The sequence below is a fragment of the Pongo abelii genome, chromosome 8 (genome assembly GCF_028885655.2).
Source record: "Pongo abelii isolate AG06213 chromosome 8, NHGRI_mPonAbe1-v2.0_pri, whole genome shotgun sequence".
Classification (NCBI taxonomy): domain Eukaryota; kingdom Metazoa; phylum Chordata; class Mammalia; order Primates; family Hominidae; genus Pongo; species Pongo abelii.
Genome location: NC_071993.2, coordinates 61,006,918 through 61,021,502, shown reverse-complemented (window position 1 = coordinate 61,021,502; position 14,585 = coordinate 61,006,918). Strand labels below are relative to the sequence as shown.

General features: G+C 38.4%; 1 protein-coding gene across 3 annotated transcripts in view; it reads left to right on the top strand.

Annotated features, from left to right (window-relative positions):
- The first annotated feature begins 1,237 nt into the window (after positions 1-1,237).
- The window catches only part of LOC129048244 (uncharacterized), a 182,601-nt gene continuing 169,253 nt past the window's right edge, over positions 1,238-14,585 (top strand). For all 3 annotated transcript variants that reach the window (XR_010141536.1, XR_010141535.1, XR_008510437.2), the window contains exon 1: positions 1,238-1,467. The gene's annotated coding sequence lies outside the window, so the exon portion shown is untranslated. The remainder of the gene's footprint in view (positions 1,468-14,585) is intronic.

Below are 14,585 nucleotides of genomic sequence, written 5' to 3'. Positions count from 1 at the left end.
GCAGCCTTTAAGTTCTCTGGGCCTTATATATGCCATGGAGCATGTCCTCCTTCTTTGAAGCAAGGGCTTAATTGGCAGGAATTATTCCTGCCCATTGACACTGTGCCTGTTGCCTCTCTTTGGACCCCTTAGATTTGTTTTTTCTTTCTAGGGCTTCAACTTGAAGTTTGGAATTGAGTTTGGGACAAAAAGGTGTCTCAGGGGGTGCATGGATTCATTTAGATGAAATCTCTTGCAGGTTTTGCCAAATTCTCGGTTATTAGCCAGTGGGGTCATGCCTCTGCTGCTTCCCTATCATAAGCAGAGTGCTGAGGGAGAAAAAGAACCCTCTTACAGAGCAAAGAAAATAAGAAAAAAAACAGCTTAAGGAAGGGAAGAATATCTTGTTCTGTGCAAATAGGTTCCTTTATTTACTGTATCCTTCCCCTGCTTTGGATTGAACTGGACCCCTCGGCCGGAGGAATAAAGACTCTATGGGCATGTGGTGGGAGGGAATGAGCGGGAAATGCTGGTCAACTGGCTACATGAGGCCCTTGGTGCCCAGGACTGCTCTGGGGCCTGCACAGCAGCCTGGTTCTCTCCCACCCCACGTAGCCATTGGGTGTGTGGTAAGTGCGTGCTGTGGACATGCTCAAGTGCCCCAGCCAGGAAGGGAGAGGAGGGAGGCTGCTGTGTGCTGTGTACCTGTGGCTGTTGGGGTGGGGATGGGGATGGCACCTCTAAGAACAGATGGAAATCACATTGTTCTAAATTGTGTATCTGATGGCTGGGCCAAATGCTCATTCTACCTAGTAATATTTCTGCAATTTGCAGCAATACTCTTAACATTATAACAGAAGAAATAGGAGACCTTTCAAACTGTGAATGAAGAAAGGGAAAGGTACCATGGAAAAGTCTGGGGGTCTTGGCTGGCTGACGCTATAATGTGAGGTCAGGGACAGGGTCCAGTCTAGGCACTTTCTGGCAACACCAAGAAGTGGTCTTGACCAGATGCCTTCAATCGCCCCAGGACTTTATTCCAGTCCCACGTGATGGCTAGACCTCTGCATGGGAAACAGAGCCAACATTCCTTTCACCTGAAAGAAAGAGAGAGGTGGCAGGATTGCATTCTGACCCCTGCAAGTGGCATACCTCAGAGGAAAGCCTGAGGACAAGAAGTCTTGGGAAAAATGAAGGGACAGATCCAGCAGATCAGCATTTACTCATCCTTCTGACATATCTCAGACAGGACCCCAGATGAAGCAGGATATTTCCCTGACCCCTTTCCTGGACTCGCGAAGCGGGTGCCTCATTTACTTAGCCTGCAGCTCTCAACTTCTCGCGAGAGGGAGTGCGCAAGTGAATGAGGCAAGAATTGGAGTGCACAAGTGCTGGAATGAGCTGGCCACTTCGGCCCCAGCAGGAGCTAACTCCACTCACTCGGACCGGACCCGCTGCACTCCACCCCTCATGGGAGGAAACACACAGGTGAGTGGGTGCAGGAGCTGAGGAGAGCGTTTTTGGGCGCTGACAGAAGCAAACTCCATGTGGGCCCTGCAGCAGCATCTAGGGGGAGTGCCTGCAATCTCTGAAGCCCCAGAAGGGAGTGTTACAATACTCTTTTAGCTCTGTCGTCTGCGGAGGGCTTAAGTGTTAACAGCTCAGTGGACCCTCTGTCTTTACACGTGAGGCGGCTGCCTTCTGCCAGCGAGGGCGAAGGGTCGGTGTGACAGCATTTTGTATCCACACTCGTGGCTCCTCAGCTCTTGTCTGGCATCCAGGAGAAATGAGGTCACACGAATGAATTGAAGAATTATAAATGTGGGGGATTTTATTGCCAATGAAAGTGGCGCTTTTCACGGGAAGAGGAACCAAAAAGCAAACGGCGCAAGAAGGTAATCTTCCCCTGAAGTCCGGCCGCCTCTGGCCAGATTCTTCTCCAAAGTTATGCTGTCAAGCTGTCCCTCTGAAGTCAAGCTGCTTCTCTCTGATGTCCAGCCATATTCCCTGACATCCAACTGCTTCTCCTCTCTGCATGCAGGATGAGTATGGGGTCTTTATGGGCACACAATGGAGGGTGGGGCAGGTCATAGGTAGTTGAGGAAAAGGCAACATTCAACTGGCAAAACAGGGATATAAGTTCTCACTTTGGGCCGTGGTCTCAGAGTTTTTGGCTTGAGAGTGCGGCTTTGCCAGGGATTTGCCCTTTTCTGCCTAGAATTTCTCTGCCTTCTCTCCCTATCAATAGATAGTACCTATTCAGATTTATTTATATTTCTATGTTTTGTAATAATTTTATCATATGTAATTTCAGTGCTTTTGTGGAATAATGAGTGATAAATCCATCAAATAAAGAGCACCAAGAACAGACCTGTAGTTAAATGAGTTGGGTTTATTAAATTGCTGTAACAAGGAAGGATGGACAAAGAGAATCATGGTGCATTTCAGTAGGAAGGGGATTTTCATGGAGTTTGAGCTCATGCTGGGTGATTCTGAAATAGAGATGGGAGGATCAGCTTTGAATTGTGTACATTCATGAAGCAATTTTGCAGCTGTAGCGTGGCTTTAGGAGTAGTATTGTTTTATGTTGGCTTTGCCAGCCGCTTTGTCTGTGTCTGCTGTGTCGGCTACAATCTGATTCTCAACAGGGCTGATTATTTTCTTTCTTGATTCTGGATAATTTTTACATTTTCAGGTAAGAAGATTATTACTCAAATTCCCGTATTGCTCATAAATCCACCCTTTGTGGATATTTCAGTCCAGTTGCTAATACAAGAACACCAATTCTATATTAAGATATAAACAAAGTCTTAATTAGTATAATTAAATTTTAAAGCCATATTGAATGATAAAAATGTAATAAAGCTAAGAATCAGCATAAGAATTTAAATAAATTTTGAATGCTATAATATTGTCTAAGATGGTCTATAAACAAAGTTTAGGAAAAACAGATGATCAAAACAGGAACTATAATACAGTTACAAAATAAATATAATAAAAACACTTTCTACCAAAATGTAAGATATATAGCCCAACTTTTCATTAGTGGATAATGCATACCTATAAATTATTTATCATTAAATATGAAAAATAAAATTAAACAAGGAATTTGATGTAAAGCTTTTGTAAAATAAAAATTAATACTTTTATGAAAATCAGAAGAAATCATTAAGAGCAGAGCACAGTTAGCAAAGAGATATTGAGTAGAATTTATAAAAATACCCAGAGCATGCTCTTTAGAAAACTAATCCAATAAAAATGTATTACTTTCAAGCCTAATTAAGAGAAAAGATGAGATTACCTTTAACATTAAACATTTAAAAATTTAATTAACTAATATAAAAGAATACATTCTTAATGTCCTAGGGAATATTCAAATATCTCATAACATGGAGGAAATCTTGAGCTCTTTAGTAGTGCCTTGAATTCAAGGTACTATTCTGGAAAGTTCATTTGCATTTTGTAGTTCAAGCTTATTTTTTAGAAATTAAACTGTTTATTATTTATGTAATTTTATACAACACATCCACACATATCTGTATTATATGCATTTTTAAATATTTTACATCCTGCTTTTAAACCCAATGAACATTTTTTATATGTGTAGCATGAGCAGTTTATAAAGTATACAATTTAATTTCATATATATACATGCACATATATATTTGTTAAAAAAGGTAATCACAAAATGATAAAGTGAGTCCTCGTGCAAAATTATATTTATTTTTCTACAAGGTATGTAGAGACCTCTGAAGATTATTGTATTATTATCTTTGGCCCTCATTTTACTGTGTGATTTTCTTTAACAGCAATATCAATAAATGAATTGCATGGAGATTGAGTTTGCTTTTAACATACCCACAGTTTGCTTTTTTGGAGGAAAACCATCCTTTCTTTAAATGTACACTTAGCATTTTCTCAATTTTTAAAAGGACACAGTCACGTTTCACATAACGAGGGAATATGGGCTGAGAAATGAGTTATTAGGTGATTTCCTTGTTGTGTACCTACACAAACCTAAATGGTACAGTCTATGTGCCCCTAGGTTGTATGGTATAGTCTATTACTCCTAGGCTATAAACCTGTATAGCCTGTTACTGCACTGAATACTGAGGCAGTTGTAAGAAAACGGTGAGTATTTATGTAAACATATGTAAACATAGAAAAGGTACAGTAAATATATGGTATTAGAGTCTTATGGGACCACTGTCATATACAAGGTCTCTTTTGACAGAAAAGTCATTATGTGGCCCATGACTGTGCATGTGACTTTGAAGTAGCCCCACTCCCCATCTTTAACCAGTTAACAGCTCCTATACAGAAATTTTACCTTTGTGTTTTGGTTATTTTTGTTATTTGTTTTTATTTCAGGGTAGTACTCATAATCAACACACTGTATGTAGTTCATTGAGAATGAACTACAGTTAGAATGTAAATAAAAATGTAAATTATGATTAACATAATTAGATTAGTAGGAAATAAAATACTGGTGATTTTTCTGTAGTAGAGACGCCTATTTTTCCTCCTACTTCCACTGTATTCATTTTGCTGAGTATTTCCATGTCCTCTCCCATGGCACGGTGCAACTAGAGCCAAAGCTGCACCTACAGTTATACAATGCAACTACCTAGGCTAATATTAATTGGTTTAGTCATGGGCATCTGATCCAAATGAAATCAATCAGATGTACTGGATAATTCAGATTTACAGACTTCTTATAGAGGCTGCTGAGTCTCTCCTTAGTGGGTAGATTGAAGAGATATTTTGATGCAGCTGAAAAATTCATTTTACTAAAAGTGTAAAGAGAAATGCATTGAAGTAGGAGCTTAGAGAAACAGACAGACTATGCAACCCCAGAAAAAAAAGACAGAAAGGAGGAGATGCTTTGTCCTATTTCGTATAAATACATCTATTTTTGTTTCAATCACTGCTCGTCTCAGCTACATTTCCTGCTTTGGGGTGATGAAGAACACTGTATTGTAATTTTTTAAACATTCGTATTTTTTTGATGCCCCAACATCCTGATGAACTGGCTGTTGAGCACCTTGGCCAGGTAACCATTTGCACCAGTGTTATAAGGCTGGTCCGTGCCACAAATTCTCCTTCTTGCCCTCACTTGACTGTACCCAGAGACATTCTAGTGCAACAATAAAATACTCTCTTGCCTTTTGCTTGTGTACTCTACTCTAATCCCAATAAAGGCACTTGCCCACAGGTTCTTACTCTCTCCACCTGCTTGGTTGAGCTGCTCCTTGGGACACCCTGCCTCTGTCTCTACGACCTATGAGATAATAAATCCTTTACTTTCATATACCTCCCCAAGAATAATTTCCACAGCTGGCCATCTTGGAATGATCCTTGAAGACCCCACAAAGCCAGCTTAGTCCCCCATTTAGAACACAATATCCCTATGTGGAGCTTATACCATATTTCCCTGTCATCTATGGTTTTACTTTGTGGTTAGTCATTTAAAAATATTAAACGAAAATTCCAGAAATAAACAGTTCCTAAATTTAAAATTGTGCACCATGTATTGTGAGTATCCCACGCGAGAAGTGAATCATTTCTTTGTCCAGGTCTCCTCATTGTATATGCTACGTGCCCGTGAGGCCGTAGCTGTCTCAGCTATCAGATTGACTGTCATGGTATCACAGTGCTCCTGTTTCAAGTAACTCTTATTTTACTCCATAATGGCCTCAAAGCACAAGAGTAATGATGCTGACAATTCCAATATGCCAAAGATAAGCCATAAAATGTTTTCTTTAAGTGAATAGGTGAAAATTCTCAACTTAATAAGGAAAGAAAAATATCTTATGTTCAGGTTGCTAAGATCTACGTAAAAATAAGTCTTCTATCTCTGAAATTATGAACAATATATTGCTTTACTGGTGCTATTTTGTCAATTAATGTTAATCTCTTACTGTGCCTAATTTATAAATTAAGCCTTATCATAGCTTTGTGTGTATAGGAAAAACACAATGTACAGAGGCTGCGGTACTTTCCATGGTTTCAGGCATCCACTGGGGATTTTGGCAGGTATCCTTCATGGATAAGGGCAGACAGTTGTACATTTCCATTGAGAGTTTCCAGATAAACTCAGCTTCTTCAGCTGCCTCTGCCAATGACCAGCCCTTTTGTACCTATTATAGGGGACAAGGAAAAACTTTCTCTTCACCCTCTGAAGGTTAACTAAAAATCACTGACAAGAGGCAGAGTAATAAAAGAAAATGCATACAAATTTATCTGATCATAGTTTTATGTGACATAGTAGCCTTCGAATTAAGAGCCAAAGTACAGGGAAATTGTCCTTTTTTCTGCTTAGGTTCGACAAGGTATGGACAACTCTGTAGAAATATGATTGGACAAAAGGGGTATGATCTAATCTGAGTTGACTTAATGGGGAAATCCAGCAAGGCCTCTCTGTTTAGATTCTTCTTGGCCTCCCTATGTAGCATTCCTTCTTTTTGAGCATGGGGAAGGAATCTCTGGAATGGGGATCTTATGACAGTCAAACGTGGTATGTCAGATCATTTTGTTCTGGCCAGTTTTACACAGAAAGACATGGGGAAAATTAGAGTAATATTTTTAGATTTTATGCCTGGCTTTGAGGGAAAGGAGTTCTGCTTTCTATGAGCCACTTGGAGAAAAGAGATTCTGGCTTCCATGACTAGCCTCAGGGGAGAATGAGGGGCCAGAGGCAGGAGGACAGGAGGAACTCAGAGAGAAACTTTTGCTTCTCAGGCTGCTTCTAAGGTCTTCATTTTGGGGTATCATTTTCTGAGCCCCAGCTCTACTTTTCTGTGAGGAGGGGAAGGTAACTTTTCCTTGTTGAATATCTGTTCTATGACAATTGGGGGACTAGGACCCTTAAATACACGAACTTCTTTAATCATCAATAATCCTGCCTGGTAGGTACTGGGTGCATTCTTCTTATTATAGAAATGAAGACTTACAGCTATAAAACAATAATTTGCCTATGTCAGATTGTTACACAGAAACAAAGCTGGGAGTTTAGTTTGGGTATATTTGACTTTTAAACCAATGATCTGTCCTTAAGGAATTCTCTTCTTTCTTAATCTGGTAACAATAATTATAGAACATTCACTATCTACATCCAAGTAATCACCACCCCAGTGGTCCTAATCCGTGAATTTGTCTGAGGTCTAGGCAATTGATAAAATTGTCAGTCTTGCTGTGGTTGCTCTGATTTCTCAGCACAGAGCTAGACCCAGAGGGGCCAAAGCCCCTTACAATTGAAAGCCCAGGGCACATTGCAGCCACCACTCATCTTCTATGTGATAGTAGGTGACACTTTGGGGCACTTGTATAGATGTAGACAAAGCAAATGCCATTTTATAAGCCTGGTATTGCACAGTGCTTCGTCTCTCTTTTCTGATACTCACCTCCTCGTTATTATTGTTAGTACTGGGTAATTGAACTTGTTTTTTCTGCAGTCTCCTTCTGAATGAGAAGAGTATGGCTTTGGATAGTGTTGAACTTTGAGGAACCCCAGATGAGAACTTTCACTAGATCCAAACAATGCAGACATAAAGGTGTAAAGGTAGAGTTGAGACCATGTGGATGGGTGGACAGTGGTAACTGCCTGATTTCCATGCCACCCTGTGGGCCACCTGAGTGGTCTCATATACTGGGACCAGTTGACCCAAGACTTGATTTAGGCAGGTGCTGGTCACTGAAAAGAAACTACTGTTTGCTTGAGGGTGCCTTGGCCTCACACTCCTGAATATTGTCAGCATCTCAGCAGAGCAGGAGAGGCTGCTAGGTATTGGAATGGTCAGTGAAAGCCACAACAAGCTGCAATGAAGGTAACTGTGAAGCCTTTCATCACTCGCTGCAAGAGTGTAAGCAAGAGGCTAAAACTAGGAAAGGCACCCACTCCCCCGACTCTGCCTCCATTTCATTTTTCTCCTTGAAAATGCTCTCTCCTCAAAAACTAGGAGAGAGTTGTCTAACTGTTGAAGGAATCCCAAACAAAAGTTCTTGCAGTTGTGTGGATGAGGGGCCAAGGAGGAAGGAAAGGGGAGAAGAGTAGGTTTTAAAATATATTGGGTACCGAGTCAGAGTGACGTCTTCAAGATTCCCCCGCCCTCCCACAAGGCGGTCTCAGCAGAGGCGTCTTAAGAGGACCTCTGTTTAAGGCTTCCCGTGATGAGACCTAGTAATAAAGGTGCTGAGGCTCAGGATGCTAACATGCAAAGAGCATGAGTAGCGCAAAGGCCCTGTGCTCTCACCTACAGCTCTCTTCAGAGACTGCAGCGCTCTGGCTGTGAGCAAATCTAATGCAGGGAGAGCAGGTCAGTTTCCCTCCTGAGGCCTGATGGATAAGTCTTTGTAATTGCTAATGGTCAGGCTTTAAACCCATCATGCAAAGATTTTCAACCAAGGGCCTGACTCCTGAAACACAGTGCTTCAAGCAATCGGGGTTGGGACCAGAAAAAAAAAAAAATGAAACCGATTTGCCATCCTGTCCCAGGGAAAAGTTATACGTGAAGGAACTTATATTCTTCACAGTCTCATATTTTGTCTTATACCCACATTAGTGTGTGCCTTTGTGAAATTCTTCTTTCCTCATAGGCATTTCTGTCATGGTTTTAAACTTATTTAATTATTAGGTACTGACTATATAAAATTCATTTTTAAAATTAATCTGCATTGCTTGTAAAGTCCTTGATGATTCTAGTTACTAAGTTCTGATGATTGGCGTAAGTAAATAAACTGTGTATGAGGCCGTGCAATGATTGGGATGTTTTTGTTTTTTTTCTAATTCAGAGTGATTTAATTTTCATAAGGTTCAATTGGTCTGCCTCAGTCTGTAATACTATGTTCCCACATGAGTGAACTGTAGAAACGGCTTGCACAATAATGTAGGATTATCACCAACTCCAATACTAAAAGTGTTACATGTTTATTTTGTTTATTTTCTGTCCCCTACCATTAGAATTTAAGTTCCTTCGTTCTAATTCCATTAGAATTTAAGAATTTCATTAGCATTAGAATTTAAAAATTCCATTAGAATTTGAGAATTCCATTAGAATTAGAATTAAATTATAATTCTATTAGAATTTAAGTTCCTTAGAGGTAGAGGGGTTTTGTTGTTGTTTTGTTTTCTTTTTGGTCTTGTTTTGTTCTAGGTGTAGTATCTCTAACACCTAGAATAGTGTTTGGCACATAGATGTGCCCATTCATGTTTAGTGAAAGAATCAATGAACAAAATTGGCATTATATGAAATAGATTTTTTTTGCTTTTAGTAAATATCTAAAATACTTTTCTAAATAGATGCCACAATATAAAATGACAAATGTGTGTTCCATATTCACATCATATAGTCATATTTCAATGCAAGGGAAACAAAATCAAATGCTTTCATATGTCAAGGCATCTATTACGACCTATGGTCATGAAATCCTCAGATAATCACCTGTAGTCACCTAACAGCCTCTGATGCAGGGTTAGCCCAGGAACCCCTCACTGGACATCCTATTTATTACTGAAACTCTACTAACCTGTCAACAAAAATACTTTCCTTGACCAAACTCTATTCAGACTCCCTTGAACTTTTCAAATAGGTTCAGCTTTTGGACTTCTGTGTTCATGTAAACATTAGCCGATTTTAACTAAAATTGTGCTAAGTCAATTTAACCAGGGCCCCCCATCCCTACCTCCCCAGTATCCCATCAGGTTTCTCATCCTCTACCATCCTGCAGGTCTGACCACACTGGTCTGCCTTTGGCAAGAATACTCAGGTCAGTTTAGCCAGAATCCCTCTTCCCCCTGAGATTTCCTTTTGGTAATTTTTTATCTGCTGACCCTCACCCTGCTCCTTGGCTCTGAGTCTGCACTTGTCCATGCTTTATTCAGAATTGAGCCTGGTTCTACACTGAGATTTCTTTCCCCCCATTGCAATAGTGCTGAGTAAAATCTGTTTTTACCACTTTAACCACTATCTCGCTCTGTTTTTTCTTTGACACTATCACTAAGAAGGAAGACACAGCTCTTTTCACTTCCAGAGGTAATAATTGCTCGTCATTGATTTCATTAAAAGAACACATACTCAAAGAGAGTAACATTTGAAGATGATAAGGAGAAATTGCACAAGTTATTCGTAGACTGAATCTTGGATGCCTCACATAATTTGCCTCATATATTCTAATTTCCTTTTTAAATTTTGTATTTAAGGATACTCACGCTAAAAGGACAGAAGTAGCAATACCTCATTTTGATTTTATCACTGTACCTTCTTAGGGGTTGTGATCACTCAGTGGCTCTTATTACTGAGCTCAGTTAATAGGCTTATGTCATCAGACTTCACATTGGATGATTCTGAAACTTAATCTTTTAAATCTCAACACCACAGTATTTCCCTGCCACAGTTATTAACACATGGGCGTAGTTATTAACATTACTAGATGATATCAAACAGAATTCACAATTTTAATAATAGTAGATTTTAATAATACACAAAGTATTGAAAAATTATTTCTATTTCTTGCTTATGTAACTATAAAATTGATTTTGATATGACTTTCAACCTACAAATATGCTAAATTCACTAATTAATTTTAATAGACTATATGTATATATAAATTATTTTGGATTTCCTCTGTATAATAAATTGTATAGTCTAGAAGTAATGATTTCTATTTCTTTCTTTCTAGTTCTTAAATAGTTCTAGTTCTAATTCTTGTCTTGTCTTAATGTACCAGCTGTATTCTCTAAGAGGATGTTGATTTAACATGACATGGATATTCTGCCTTATTTCTGGACTCAGAAAAAAGTTTTCAACATTTTAAACTTAAGGATCATGCTGTCTGTGCATACTTTGTTTTTTAACCAGATTAGGAAAGTTCTGTTCTAGTCCTAATTTTCTTATTTTCCAAAATTTCACATTATGAATGGGTGTTGAATTTTAACAAAAAATGTTTTTGTTTTTTTTTTTGCAGCTAATGAGCTTATGCTGTTTTCTATGTGTCCTGTTAATGCAGTGAATTTTTGTGATTTACTTTTAAGTGTTAAATCAACCTTGTTGTACCAGAATCAACTTAACTTGGTTGTCATATAGAGTCCTTTTACTAGAATTATTATATTAAATATTTAGAAATAAATATAAATTGTTTTTTGTACTGTTACTGGACTTGGTGGGATAATAATATTTCTGTAGTATTTACATATAGTGCAGGGTGGGAATTCATTCAATTTTCCTTGGTTGCAATGTTATCAAGGTTAGCCCGACTTCATAAAATTAATTGAAGAACTTTTTCTGGTTCTTTTCTTTAGAAGAGTTTATGTGATATTAGCATTATTTCATGTTTCAAATTTATTGGTAAGACCACATATATAGAGAATATTCCTTAGAAGAAAGTTATAGATTCAATATCTTACTGGATACAGGCTTATTCTGATTTTATGTTCCTTCTTGAGAGTGTTTGAATACACAGCATCAGTATGAGAGCATTTTAAGGGATGATGAATATTTTCTTTATTGTAACTTTGGTGTTGGTTATCCTAATTCCTGAATGTGGTCAAATTTATAGGCTTGTGTGAGAATATACTATTTCAAATTATGAAGAAGCTTTGTCAGTGAGGGTTTCAGGTCTTCTCTGAGAAAGATTCATTTCCGAAACTCATTCTGAAGATACCTGGTTCTCTTCGGTTTTTAGTGGGTTTTCTTGTCCTGGGTCTCAGCTTTGGAATATGCTCATAAAATTACTAGGATAGGTCCTATTCTAATTAAACTTTTGAAAAACTTGTTTGGTTTTATGGTTAAACCTCTTTCCTTTCATTATTTTCTGCTGAACTCCACCTTAGCCTAAACTATTCAGTACTCAGCATCCAGAAGCTCAGTCTCTGAACTCAGGCTCTCAGTCCTACTTGAAGTTGGCTCCTTTCCTGAATTTGGACATCCTTACCTGACCATGCACCTAGGCATAGCACAAGATTCCTTCCTTCCACAATATGGAGAATCATATTTTTCTTAGAAATTTAGCCTCCTTCCAACTAGTGAGCACCAAATGTGATAATAAGATACCTTTCAACAAGTTTATGAAATTTTTACATGTTTTGGATAATATAAAATCAAATATTGATATAGGTTATATTAGAGATGATAGATAATTTTTAATAGAATTGAGAACCCATGAACCTTTGAAACAAGAATTTTATTAGGGTCATTATGCAGCTCCATCTGTTTTAAAATTTGAGATTCACATTATAAAAAATTCCATAAAAATGATAATGAGAAAACAATAAAACAGACATTTAGTTATCCTAAAATTGTTTACTTCATTTCTTAAAAGCCTCTTGCTATAAATCTCAAACACTTTTCTAAGTGAAAAATATTTAGTCAGTTAGGTACTTGTAACACGGAGAGAAAGAATGCTTTCAGTTATAATTTGGTAAACTTGGCAGTCTACAAAAATGTGAAAAAATACCTGTGTTCTATTCAGCATAGACACAGTGAGAAAAGTACAGAGATTTATCCAGAATAACATGGATATTGTAGCACACAAATCTTCTTGGTTTACTGGTCCTAAGTTTTATCTTTCTATTGCAAAAATGTTTTAACTTTCCATCAGTGAAAATTGCCAAGAGGCGAAAACTTACTAACAAAAAAAGTTTTCCTTTTGAAATCCACACAGAAAGATATGTATCTGCCTGGACACATATTGACTTATATAAGATAGGGACACATCACCCCATCCTCAAACTCAAACCTGAATGCATTTGCCTGCCCCATAAGAACTGCAAGTTTCTTTTCGTTAGCTATCAAAAAGGGTGTCTTCTAGGCTTTAGCTGTTTCTGCATTGTTTAATAAACTTGACAATAAATAAAGAGTTGAGCTAAAGATTTACTATTCAGTCATGTGGTATAATAAAAAATACTTGATCTTTGTCTCTGGTTCCTGTCACAGAGATCCTAAAACCCCAGAAATTTCCTAAGTGACAAGTGTTGTGTATTATTAGTAATGAGTTCCCTAACAACCATACCTGAGTTTTTGGTAATCAGGTGACTCTAGGTGGGCCCCTAGATAGCTTCAGGATGGGGACTGGTAGCCAGAGGAACACACTATATGATTAGAGGTTTGGAACTTTCAGCCCCTGCCACCCTAAATTCCAGAGGGAAAAGAGGCTGGAGGTTGAGTTCAATCACCAATGATCAGTGATTTAAACAATTGTGCCTACATAATGAAACTTTCATAAAAACTCCTAAACAATGAAGTTTGGAGAGCTTCCAAGTGGGGGGACACATGAAGATGCTGGGAAGGGAGTGCATCTGGAGAGGGCATGGAAGCTCCACACTCCCTAACACCATACCTGGCTCTATGGATCCCTGTTGATATGGTTTGGTTCTGTGTCCCCACCCAAATCTCATCATTTCAGAGGATGGGCCTGGTGGAAGATAATTGGATCAAGCGGGTGGTTTCCCCCATGCTGGTCTCCTGATAGTGAGTGAGTTCTCAGGAGATCTGATGTTCTGAAAGTGTTTGGCAGTTCCCCGGTCACTCTCCATCTCTCATGCCACCTTGTGAAGAAAGTGCTTGCTTCCCCTTAGCCTTCTGCCTCAGGAAACCCTTGTTTCCTGAGGGCTCCCCAGCCATGTGGGAACTGTGAGTCAATTAAACCTCTTTCCTTTATAAATTACCTGGTCTCAAGTAGTTCCTTATAGAGTGCAAAAACGGACTAATACACCTTCCATCAGGCTATTTGAGTTGTATCTTTTATAATACACTGGCAATGGTAGTTAAATGCTTTCCTGAATTCTATGAGCTGTGCTAGACTGACACTGATGAGGGACATTGTGAGAATCCCTGAATTTATAGTTGTTCCAGCAGAAATGTGGGTAGCTTGGGAACCCTGTTTTTGACTTGCATCTGAAGTTGGGGCAGTCTTGAGGGACTCAGGCCTTAACCTGTGGGGTCTTTTCTAACTCTGGATAGCTAGTGCCAGATTTGAATTACATTTGTGGATACCCAGATGATATTGGAGAATCAGAGAATCCATTGATGTGGGGAAAAAATAACTCAAGTCAGCAGATATTAAACATTTCTTGAACACATGGCTGAATAGCAACATTATTCTCTACTCTTTCCAAAGGGAAAATTTTCTATTATTTAAATGAATGTCAAACATTTCGTTTACTTTGCCTCTGCTCAAATTCTATATCTATTGACATAGCAAAAAGCAAGTGATGTGAAAGTTTTATTCTCAGAGGGCAATTTGTGTAATGTCCTAAATGAACATATAACATTTGTTTTATTTCCAACCAAGTTGATTTATAATGCCCTGAATTATCCATTGTCTGTGTTTATTGTTTTTTTCTTACCAAATTGTATATACACTCCTTGAGTCAGAGGCAGTGTTTACCTACCCAAGCTGAAGCCTAACATTGTCCTAGAATATAGTGGTAATGCAACATTATTTATTGATTGACTTGATATGAGATTTATATAACGAAGAATGTGTTTTTTTATTCTTGTCTCATTTTTTATGGAGTTTTAAGTTTCACTTTGTTTCCCGGTCCACAATGCACTGTAACTCTTGAGTTTCATCTCCATCTTTATAGCTCCAATTATGTGCAGAACATTTTG